Source organism: Myxine glutinosa, chromosome 9, assembly GCF_964187855.1.
Source record: "Myxine glutinosa chromosome 9, kmMyxGlut1.1, whole genome shotgun sequence".
Lineage (NCBI taxonomy): Eukaryota > Metazoa > Chordata > Myxini > Myxiniformes > Myxinidae > Myxine > Myxine glutinosa.
This window is the reverse complement of record NC_136269.1, coordinates 84,401,113-84,410,047: the sequence shown is the minus strand read 5'-3', so window position 1 is coordinate 84,410,047 and position 8,935 is coordinate 84,401,113.

The following is an 8,935-nucleotide window of genomic DNA, read 5'->3' as shown; positions in this document are numbered from 1 at the left end:
CTACTGTTCATCACGGACACCTTGTCCGGGCGCCGTTTTCTTTGCAACACGGGAGCGCAGGTAAGCGTCCTCCCTGCCTCCGCGTCCGACAAGCAAGCCACGGGCCGGGGCCCCGCTTTGCTTGCCGCCAACGGTACACCCATCTGCACATTCGGGAAGCGTTGCCTCTCACTGTGGTTCGGAGGGCAGCGCTTTCAATGGTCGTTCGTCACCGCCAGCGTGCCAATGGCCCTGCTCGGCGCGGACTTCCTATGTGCGCATGGGCTGTTGGTCGACGTTAAGTGCAGACGTCTCGTCCAGGCTGAAAGCGTCTCGTCCAGGCCATCTCCCCCACATCCCATCCCTTTCAAATCCCTCCCTTTGTCCCTTCCCTCCTAAACTCCCCCCTCGCCCCTCCCCTTCAAATCTCCCCACCCTCATTTCTTCTCAATTTCTCCCCTCTCACTCCCCCCTCCTCAAAGCGTCCTCCCCGCTTCTTCCCCCTTCCAACTCTCACCTTCATCTCCCCCAACCTTCTGCCTCGCTCTTCCCCCTCCTCAAATAACACCTCATTGTGCCTCACCCAATCACCATCAAACATTTTGTCCACTCCATCCTTCCCTTTCTCCGAGCGATTCTGAAATCTCTGACACACCTTCAACAGCTCTCCCTACCTCTTCCACCTCTTCCACATCTTACCCTACCCCTCCTCCCCCTTGTTCTGTATCCGATGCTCCCCCTTCCTCTTCATTAACGGTATGGACCTCAAACATCCGGGGCCTTCGTTCAAACTTAACTGATCTCTCCATACAGGTTGCTTCTGTCAAACCAGACGTGATCTGCTTAACAGAAACTTTCCTCTTTCATGATGTCTCTGATTCCTTAGTATCTCTCCCGGGTTACTCCCGCCTCCGGTATGATAGACCTGAGCCTCGTCCTGGAGGTGGGGTTGCTATCTTTATCAAAAACTCTCTTCCTCATTCGCCCTGCACTGCACTCTCTCCACCTCACCCCCAGGAATACCTCTGGCTATGGCTTCCCCTTCGCTCCCACCTCTTGTTCATATGTGTGTTGTACCGTCCACCAAACAGTGATGACTCCATCTACATCTCGCTGTCTGATAATATGGACCAACTTCTATCTACTCATCCCAACTCTCTCTTCCTCATATGTGGTGATTTCAATTGTCACCATGCCAGTTGGCTGGGTGTGGGTACCTCTCTCACCAGCCATGGCTCCTCAGCAAAGGACTTCTGCGACTCACTGGGACTGACACAATCTGTCAATTTCCCGACCCGGATCTCAGTCAACGGAGCATCTTCTCTTCTGGACTTAGTTATGACTAACTTCCCTGAAAATGTCTGCTGCTCTTCTTCTACTCCAATTGGATCATCTGATCATGTGCTTGTTAAAGTGGACATCTCTCTGACCATTCTCAGGGAGCCTGCTCAGCGTTGACGAGTCTGGCATTTCACTCAGGCCAACTGGCACAGTCTTCAAGCAGCCATCAATCATCTGGACTGGTCTCCCATCTCTACCACCTCTGACATCAACTCATCCTGGGAATTCTTCCAAAGTAAATTGCTCTCTCTCATGCACAGATTTATCCCATCTCGTCTTCAGTTGTCATACCCTTCCTCCCGTCCATGGTACACGGCATCTTGTGGTGAGGCTGTTGCCCAGAAAGAACTTGCCTTCATCTCCTGGAAAGCAAATCCAACGGAAGGAAATCTCATTTCCTTTCACAAAGCCCGAAACAAGTGTGTGTCCACCCTCAAGAGAGCCAGGAAACAATATCTCTCCGTTCTCAAGACCGAACTCTCTTATCTGTCTCCCTCTTCCAAATCCTGGTGGCGTCTGGTCAAATCTGTTTCTGGTGTTTGTTCCCCCTCCATCCCCTCCCTTACCTCAAACGGCTACACAGCTGACCCCGCACGTGAAAAAGCTGAATGCCTCAACTCTGTGTTTGCCTCTAAATCTTGTGTCCCAAACCCATCCCTCTCTGTACCCACCATACCCAGTCGTACCCAGCTGCTCCTGGACTCCGTGTCCTTTCCTCCTGACAAGGTGGAAAAGTTTCTGTCAACCCTCGACTCTGATTCTGCAACTGGACCTGACGGCATCAGCCCACGGGTCCTAAAATCCTGTTCTTCCGCTCTTTCTCTCCCTCTCTCTGTTCTGTTCACCCTCTCTTTTGCTCAAGGTCAACTGCCATCTGCTTGGAAATCAGCTAACATCACCGCTTTGCACAAAAAAGGTGCAAAAACAGATCCTAGCAACTACAGACCAATCAGCCTTCTCCCAATTATCAGCAAAGTCATGGAATCCATCATTGCTTCAGATATGAAATCTTTCCTCTTCTCCAATGGCTGGATCTCTGATCATCAATTTGGTTTCAGACCAGGTCACTCTACTCTGGACATGCTGCTTCTGCTGTCTCAACAATGGATGGAGGTCCTCAATGCCAAACAGGAAATTAGAGCTGTCTCCTTCGACATATCACGTGCCTTCGATACGGTCTGGCACCCCACTCTGCTCACCAAACTCTCCTCCTTTGGTATCCATGGAAATCTCCATGCATGGCTGGCGGACTTCCTCTCTAGTTGTAGTCAACGTGTGGCCCTGAATGGGTTTCTCTCATCTCCTCCTCCTGTTCAGGCTGGAGTTCCCCAAGGCAGTGTTGTGGGCCCTGTGCTTTTTCTGGTCTTCATCAATGATCTCTCTGACTCTCTTGAAAATCCTCTCTATCTCTTTGCTGATGACTCCACTCTCTGCCGCTCCATTCCTCATCCCTCAGATCGGCAGTCTGCAGCCTCCTCACTCTCTGCAGACCTGGACAAAATCACAGACTGGGCAAACAAGTGGAACATGTCTTTCAATCCTGACAAATCTCACACTCTTCCGATGTCTCTCTGAAAAGACCGACTGGACAACCCTCCCATCTACTTTCTGAATAATCCTCTCCAAGAAGTTCTGTCACTCAAGCTTTTGGGTCTCACTATCTGCCATGATTTTTCCTGGGAAAACCACATTTCCAAGCTGGCCTCCAAAGCCAGTCGCCGACTGGGCATCCTCTGTCGTGCGAAGTCCTTCCTTGGCACACCTGAGCTCCTCACCACATACAAGGCTTTCATCCGCAGCTCAATGGAGTACTGCTCTCCCCTCTGGGCTGGTGCTCCTGCCTCACACCTAGCTCGTCTTCACGCTGTTGAAACCAAAGCGTTCAGAATCATTGGAATCTCCCGCGATGACACTATCTCCGAGGGCCTTTCACTTAATCACCGCAGGCAGGTTGGTGGTCTTTCCGTCTTCTACCGACTCCTCTCCGGCCTTGCTCCCCCAGCTCTCTCTGGGCTCTGTCCCCCAAATATTCCTGCAGGTCGCACAAGATCTGCCTACAACCCTCTTATGGTTAAACTGCCAAAATCAAGGCTCTCTGCTCACCTTCACTCCTTCATTCCTCTTTTCTCCCGCCTCTGGAACAAACTCTCTCACTCTCTTCAATCCCACTCCTCCCTCCAGGTCTTTAAAACGGCTGTTCACCACCATCTCTTATCTTCCCCAATCCAAAACTTTGATCTTTTCTACCCCCGCTAATTTCACCCCAAATCCACTTTTTTGAGGTGACTTTTGACTTCTTTCCTGGAAGTCCTTGGTGTCCTTGCGTTTTATACCTATCCTGCCTCCCCCCAGGCCCTCTCCCTCCAAAAACATCTCCCAATGTCCCTGCTCTCAAATGTTGCGTTTGTGTGCTTCCTCCTCTTCGCTCCCCATATTGTTGACCGCTCCCCTTTTTATATACTTTGTTTGCTTGATAAATGTTAGCTCTTTCACGAGCCTCGACTCTGTATACAAAAAAAAAAAAAAAAAAAAAAAAAAAAAAACCTTCAGCTCGCTCGCTTATTCGCTGAGCGGCTCATTGAGCAGCTCGCTGAGCGGCTCACTGAGCGGCTTGCCGAGCGGCTTGCCAAGCGGCTTGCTGAAAGGTTCCGTCCCGGCGATGTTCGTCTGCACGCTTCCGGCAGCGGACGAGTTTACCCGCCTCCTCGCCAGTTTCCCGGCCCTCACGCGGCCCACCTTCTCAGCAGTGGCCGTCAAACACGGGGTGGAGCATCATATCCCCACGGTTGGGCTGCCGGTCTACGCCCGGGCACGCCGACTCGACCCCACGAAGCTCACCGTGGCAAAAGCGGAGTTCGCCACGCTGGAGCGGCTGGGGATCGTACGGCGCTCCAACAGCGCTTGGGCTTCTCCTCTGCACATTGTGCCGAAGCCCGGTGGAGGATGGCGGCCGTGCTGTGACTACCGCCGGCTCAATGATGCCACCACCCCTGACCGCTACCCGGTCCCGCATATCCAGGACTTTTCCGCCCGGTTGGCAAACACGACCGTGTTCTCCAAGGTGGACCTCATCAGGGGCTACCACCAGGTCCCCGTCCAACAGGACAATGTCCCAAAGACGGCCGTCATCACCCCTTTCGGCCTCTTTGAGTTCCTGCGAATGCCTTTTGGGTTGAAGAATGCGGCCCAGGCGTTCCAACGGCTCATGGACAGCGTCTTGCGTGACTTACCTTTCATCTATGTCTACCTGGACGACATCCTAGTTGCGAGCGCGTCCCGGGAGAAGCACCTGCTCCACCTCCGCACGCTTTTCGAACGCCTGGGCCAGCATGGCCTGATCATCAACCCCGCAAAGTGCCGTTTCGGTGTCGCCGCCATCGACCTCTTGGGGCACCGCATCACCAGGCACGGGGCCGTCCCTTTACCGGCCAAGGTGGAGGCGGTCAGGGATTTCCCGCGCCCCCGCACGATCAAGGGGCTCCAGGAGTTCCTGGGCATGGTAAATTTTTACCACCGCTTCGTGCCCCGCGTCGCCCAGCTCCTCCGCCCCCTGCACGAGGCCCTCCGGGGCAAGCCGGGCAAAGGTGACCGCCTGGTCAGAGCCGATGGCCGCGGCGTTTGCGGGCGCAAAGCTGGCCCTGGCCAACGCCACCATGCTGGCGCACCCGGCGCCCGATGCACCGATCGCCCTCACCACCGACGCGTCGGACTACGCGGTGGGCGCGGTACACGAGCAGTGGGTGCGTGGTGCTTGGCAGCCCCTGGCGTTTTTTAGCCGGCAGCTTTGCCCACACGAACGCCGCTACAGCACCTTCGACCGCGAGCTGCTCGGGCTCCACCTGGCGGTCCGACACTTCCGCCATCTGCTCGGAGGCCGCCCGTTCACGGCTTTCGTCGACCACAAGCCCCTTGTGTTCGCGATGGCCAAGGTCGCCGAGCCATGGTCGGCACGGCAGCAGCGTCACCTCTCTGCCGTGTCCGAGTACACGACGGACATCCGTCACGTCGCGGGTAAAGACAACCCGTTGGCGGATTGTCTTTCCCGGTCCGTCGCGCACGCGGTCCACCTCGGGATCGACTATGCCCGGATGGCGGAGGACCAGACCGCCGACCCCGGCGTCCAGGCCTTGCGGACCGCCGTCACGGGCCTCCGCGTCACCGAGGTGCCATTCGACATCGCGGGCGCGGCCCTCCTGTGCGACGTCTCCCTCGGCCGTCCTCGCCCCATCGTGCCTGCTGGCTGGCAGCGCCCGGTTTTCGACGCCATCCACGGCCTGTCCCACCCGGGCATGAAGGCCTCCCAGAAGCTCGTCGCGGTGAAGTTCGTCTGGCAAGGCCTCAGGAAGGACGTCCGCGACTGGGACAGGACGTGCCTCGCGTGTCAGCGCGCAAAGGTCCACCGCCACACCCAGGCCCCGTTGGCCCCGTTTACGGCGCCCAAGCGTCGGTTCGACCATGTCCACGTCGACTTGGTGGGACCTCTGCCCCCCTCGCGGGGGTTCACCCACCTCCTCACCATGGTGGACCGCACCACACGGTGGCCGGAGGCCGTGCCATTGGCGGCGACGTCTGCGGCGGATGTGGCGCAAGCCTTCATCGCCACTTGGGTTGCCCGGTTCGGCGCCCCCTCGGACATCTCGTCCAACTGCGGCCCCTAGTTCACCTCGGAGCTCTGGGGCGCGGTGGCGCAAGGGCTCGGCGTCAAACTGCACCGCACCACGGCCTACCACCCCAAGGCCAATGGCCTGTGCGAGCGCTTTCATCGCTCGATGAAGGCTGCGCTCCGGGCCAGCCTCCGCGACGGCAGCTGGGCCGATAGGCTCCCCTGGGTCCTGCTGGGCCTCAGCACGGCGCCCAAGGACGACTTGCGCGCGTCCTCAGCAGAGCTGGTCTTCGGGCAACCACTGCGGGTACCGGGCGAATTTATCCCCGACTCCACGGCTCCTTGGTCCGCGGCGCAACAGTGCTCCACCCTGCAGGAGACCGCCTGGAGGTTCGCCCCAGTGCCGACGGCACACCATGGTTGCCCGTCCTCCCATGTTGCCCCGGAGCTTCGCACGGCGGAGTACGTCTTCGTCCGGCACGACGCCCACCGGGCACCGCTCCGGCCCCCGTATGACGGGCCCTTCCACGTGCTGGAGACCGGGGACAAATATTTCAACGTCGACATCGGCGGTGCCCCGGATCGTATCTCCGTGGACCGCCTCAAGCCGGCCCACCTCGATCTGGACCACCCCCCGCAAGCAGCTCTGCCTCCGCGTTGAGGCCGCCCCCCGGCGGTCAGACCCCCGGGACCCCCCAGACCCGCCGTCCCGCTACCCCCCAGCCCTGCACGCATCGCCAGGGGGCGTTTCAGCCGGGTCATCCGGCTTCCCCGCAAGCTCACCCTTCAGGTGCGTGGGAATTCTGGGGGGGTGCGTGTGGCGGGCACAAGGGACAATAATTCCGCGCACCAGTGGGTGGCGTGAGCGTCCAGGCGGGGAACTGAAATGCATGCCCCACCTTTCGGCCGATCGGCCACGCCCGGGGGCAAGGCGTGGCCTCGGGAGATATATGCGGGCTCTAAGCTCGAGCCCGCCCAGTGCTGAAGTGCGAGCTCTGAATAAAGACTCTTGTTGTATCAACGCGTTGTGGCCTACCTCTCTGGCAATCGAGTCGTGTGTGCACAGCACCACAATATCAAAAAATTTGAATGTATCCGGATGAAAGTTGGTGGACAGGTTGGGTGTATGAAAAGGCCGAAATGGTTCGATTTTTTGGTGAATATCCAGATCCGAATCCGGGTATGATCATTTCTTCACCGTTGAGAGGTAGGGCCAACAACAATATATAGCACGATATCTCAAAACGTTGTGGACGGATTTGGACAAAACGTGCTGGATGACTTGGTTTGGTGAGAAGAACAAATAAAAGCTGATTACATTTTGATGTGTCATAAGGACGAATGGTCTGGATGCAGATCCGGCCAATCAATGGGACACAAACTAAATGGAATATATATAAATATATATATATATATATATATATATATATATATATTATGACGCCTTAGCGGTTAGGGTGCCAGCTTGGGATCCTGGGTTTGAATCCCGGTCGATCGCTGAATGATTGCCAGCGGGGTTGACTCAGCCTGCCATCCTTCCGAGGTCGGCAAATTGAGTACCAGTTCACTGGTAATTACTCCCGCCAGGGAGTAATGCATTCACTTGTGTGTGTGTGTGTGTGTGTGTGTGTGTGTGTGTGTGTGTGTGTGTGTGTGTATGTGTGTTCGTGAACAAGATATCTGGAAAAGTTTTGAACGGATTTGGATGAAAGTTGGTGGGGTGATTGCCCCTGGGATAAGGAAGAATTGATTAGTTTTTGGTGAGGCTCAGGATATTATTCCGGATCCAGGAATTTTTTGAAGGATTTTTTGCCATTGGAAGATAAGGCTCATTTAAAAAAAAGATTATCTTCTATATATTCTATATTTAACATTGTGATATGAAAATAGTTTTCATATTTGTTGTAAATGTAGTTTAAACTCGTGGTTATGCGTTAGAGCGGTGTATTTTTTTTTAGCAGCGTCGTCTTCAATGTTCTTTTTTTTTTTCTTCTAATAAAGACATATTCTGTCATTTTAAAACCACGAAAGTGTGTATTAGGTTTCCCCGTTTCATAAAATGCATCGATTGATACGTATAATTCTTTAAAACCTTTTTTTTCTTTTTCTTTTTTTTACCTCAGAAGAGATATCAACATTTACCTCAGCGAATGTCATTCGCGGTGTCAGTATTTAATGAACTTATAAAGACTTAGTTCCAGATTTGTCAATGGCTGAGGTATATTAACAAACGAATAAAACAGATTTGGCAAAATTCCAACTTAAAAAAAAAAAGATCGCATATTCACCCAGGGTTGTGAGAGGCTGAAGAAGAAGAAACCTCGCAATGGGCTTCCCAGACCAAATTAATAATCTGGTTCTGGCTCTGCGATTTTCAGGTTTATTACTCCCGCCAGGGTGTAACGCATTCGATCGTGTCCGTCCGTGTGTGTTCGTGTGTTCGTGTGTTTGTGAACAAGATATCTGGAAAAGTTCTGAACGGATTTGGATGAAAGTTGATGGGATGATTGCCTTTGGGATAAAGAAGAATTGATTAGTTTTTGGTGAAGCTCAGGATATTATTCCGGATCCAGGAATTTTTTTGGGGAATTTTTTTGGGAAAGATTTTTTCTGTTTAACTGCATTAAAGCTTTTATTCTTATTCTTAAATTATGTTTTTCTCCTCTAATGCCGAGATATATCAAAATAAATTCTCTGACAGTTAGGGCCTACTTTCTTTTTCATTTATTGTTTTGGGGAGAGGGGATGTTAAACAAAACGTATTATTCCAACTAAACCCACGGCGGGAGTATGCGCTCTACTGCGTGGCGTTCTAGTTCCCTCTGTATTGCAAGAGGCGACCAACAGGGTTGGTGGCAGGAAGGGCATCAGCCCGTAAAACATTGCTTCAAAAAGGGGAACATGGTGCCTGAAAAAGGCCAACCCCTGCCCTGCGGGGAAAAATGGCGTCTGAAGGCGGCGGATGATTTGTAATAATGACTACCATTGGGTGGCGCTGTTCAATACACATTT